This window comes from Chenopodium quinoa, unplaced genomic scaffold (assembly GCF_001683475.1).
Source record: "Chenopodium quinoa cultivar QQ74 unplaced genomic scaffold, ASM168347v1, whole genome shotgun sequence".
Classification (NCBI taxonomy): domain Eukaryota; kingdom Viridiplantae; phylum Streptophyta; class Magnoliopsida; order Caryophyllales; family Amaranthaceae; genus Chenopodium; species Chenopodium quinoa.
Window position 1 is genome coordinate 1,158,724 of NW_018742345.1, and position 3,755 is coordinate 1,162,478.

A 3,755-nucleotide genomic window follows, 5' to 3' on the forward strand; every position below is an offset into this window, starting at 1 on the left:
TCCTTGAAGTTACTAACGTGTGTATTTTGGTATTAGAAAGAGGTACGAGGCATCCAAGTAAGTACTTTAATGGTTTAATTGATATTATGATATAGAAATCATGCTTAGGTTGTTATTATGATTCCTAGTGTCATGTTAGGGTGTTTTGATCTTCCTAGTATCATGTTTAGGGTAACAATTATAATTTCTATTATCAAACATGACAATTGTGTTTCCTGCAATGCTTCCTATTTTCTTTCCTAATAGCATGTTAGTATCATGTTAGGATTAAAGCTTTGATTTTTATTGTTTAGTGACATGCTAGGGTTTGTTATTAATCTTGTTAGTATCATGCCTAGGATCTTGCTATTATTATGCTTTAACATTATTATGATTATTTTTATGATTTATTATTATAATTATTATAATTATTGTTATGATGATTATTTTTAATTATGATTGTTATGATTATAATTATTATTATTATTATTATTATTATTATTATTATTATTATTATTATTATTATTATTATGATTAATTTTATGAATATTATTATTATGTTTCTTGATATTTATTTATTGCTTGATCATACCTTTTATGCATGTTTAAAGGGAATTGGTACTTGTAATCACGCTTAATAAGATAATTAATAATCTTGTTTAGGGTTAATTTGATTATAACTCAAGTGATCGCCAATAATAGTTTTATTTGTGCATTAAATTCAACCAACATAGATAAACAGGTTTAGGGTAAACCTATTGATTGCATGTTAGTCATAAAGCGCACATGCATACGATCAGAATAAAGTAGAGACCTATTATTAGGGCAGGTTCAATCTCTATTAGGTTGGATTTGTACCTTCATCCCCGAATTACCAGTCATGGTTCCAGACCTATTGGAGTTGACGATCTCCTGGATCGTTAAGAGGTGTAACCTTCACCCTGTGAACGGTTTACAAGTTCCTAAAACTTGTTCGCGACTCTTTTTCTCTATCTTCTTTCCCTTTAGACGCCACCGCACTTTAGTGTATGATCACAGTCGGGTTCAAGCTAGGGGTAATTCTTGAAATATTCCCTACACCTAATTAATTGATTAATTAATTAATTAATTTGGGTAATTAAAGTCTAATAATTTAATCAGAGTTGACTTAGTACGACTTTAGGCATACCTTGTAGAGTAATAATACCGAAAGTAGTTCAGATCGATGTTCCAGCAATAGCGCCAAGATTTAAACTGCAGCGCCACTCTGTGGAGCGTAGCTCCTGGCGACAGTCTTATCGTCTAGCGCTATACTGCAAATAGAGGCGCCAGTCCTGTCGTTGTGGCGACAGTTCGGTTTATTGCTCGAGTCATCACCTTATGTCTAATTGAACAATTTTCTAATCAATTTGGTTAATTTTTACTGGTAATAATACCGTGTCAAGTCATTAATCGAGTCTAGGCACTAAGTCCCGTGGTCTTACACAAAAGTCAAAGCATGTCACTTGTACTCACCATATAAAGCACACACTATTGCACACTTTGACCATGTCTAACAGAGTCTTGTATGCGCGTATTTTTCGTCATTTTTTTTTAGAGGGGGTAATTCGGATATTAATCCTCCAATTTAAACCACTTGATTAAACCCCATACTTGATTCCCAAAAATATACACCTTAGTTTTGCCAAAAATATGCACCCTATTTTTGCTTTTTTCTTTTTTAAAACCCGTAAAGTCAAAGTCAATTTGCGTCAAGTCATTAAAACAAAAAATGGTTTAATTTACAGCGCGTGGTCAAGAAAGGAAGGGCGTTTGATCAAAGACAACCTTTTTATCCAAGTTCAACTTTTCGACAAACCAATCGCTCGTAAAAGGAAAACTAAGACGATAATGGCAACTCAAAAGGAAGTTAATGAGCTCAGGAACCAATTGATTACTGTGACTAAGGCGTTGAAGGTTTTAACCCTCAAAATCGATGATCGTGTGAAGCAACAACAGATGGACCTCATGCAAGAAATTATGAGCAAGTTGTCTAGTGACTATAAGTTTCAAGAATTAGCTCACAAGGGGTCTCGGTGGACAAGGATCTTCTTCCCCAGAAATTCAATGCCAACGACATCTCGAAATTCAAAGCGACTGACAACCCTTACTTTCACCTAAGAGCCTTCGAAACAATAATGAGCATCAAGGGTATTGACAAGAAGGTGTTTCCCTCTTTGTTCTCCCTATCTCTTGAACCTGTTTGCCAACAATGGTTCTTCTCTCTTGAGAAAGAAAGAACCTCTACTTGGGAGTCTATAGTAAACGCTTTCATTGATAGATACAAGTGCAACATTCAAGTTGAAACTGACTGTAGGGAACTTAAAATCCTCAAGCACAAGGAGAATAAAGGTTTCACTTCTTTCTTCAACAAATGGAGAGAAACCTCTACTAAGTTGATTGAAGTACCAAGTGAAAAAGAATATGTGAGGTTATTTATCAAGAACCTTCAAGAGAAGTACTCTAAGCATCTCAAATACCAGAATAATCTCCATACATTCAAGGCCGTCTATGACATTGGAATCAATATTGAAGACGACCTGGCTAAGCTAAAAGCTGCTAACAGTAACTCCAACAGTGGCTGGAAAGGCAAGAAGAACGACAATACTTATTCTTCCAAAACCACCCACTCGAACAATGTTAGTACCTTTAACTTAAGTGAAGTCCTTGATGTGAATAATCAAGGACAAAAGAAACCATTTAGGAGGAACTTTACTCCTATAGGTATGAGTTATGACACCGCATTTGACCAATTAAATGCAAAAGTCTTATAACTCCTATTGGACCATTTGGGGACCCACCGGTCGAGAATAGGACAGCTAATTGGAACCTCAATGCACATTGCAAATATCCCCAAGGTAGGGGCCATCTTACCGAAAATTGTTGGAAGCTTAAGGAAGCTATCCAAGATTTAATCGATAACAACAAACTGCCATTGCCTCCTGCCAGTAAGAAGCCGAGCATTGACAATGCACCTCTCGCTCACTCCTTGGCCATCTCTGATGAAGAAAATGAGGTTGATCCCTCATCTCTCATCAAGCCTATCAAAGAAATCCATGTTATCGAAGAAGAGGAGGAAATATTTTTCGATGCCATAGATGATTTTCCTGAACTAGCAAGTAAAGAGGATGTATAATTGCTTACATTGTCCATGTTGGAGGGATCAAACTTGCTACGTGAAGCTCTCAAAGTCGCGAAGAAACAATTAGAGGAGCTTTAGAAAAAGTGTGACAAGGTCCCATTCACGAAGAAGAAACCCTACTCTCTACAAGTAATTGACATACCCAAGAAGAGTAATAGACTCTATACTCCAATTGGGATTTCATACACTTAAATATTCAACATGCTCTTCGAGAGTGGCAAGGTCAAACCTCTCGAACCGAGACCAATTGAATCGCTAAAAAGGACATATAGGTTCTACTGTCAATACCATCAATCAGGGGGTCACACTATTGAAAACTGTTTTAAATTTAAAGATTTAATTCAGAAAATGATTGATGATAAAAAGCTAGTCCAAAGTCCACAAGAGGAAGACATAAGCATTAATGGGGTTTGGGATAGTGATGAAGAAGATGTCTACTTAAAAGACATGGAAGGACCTCCACCTTCAGTGTCATATTCCATAGATGAATTCTGGGTTGAAGAAGATTCATCTATAGACGTCCTCACAAGATCTGGGAGAATGCAACCTCCCATTTCAACACAACCCATACCAACTACGCAGCAAGTTTCCATACCTATCATAGAAGACAATGATA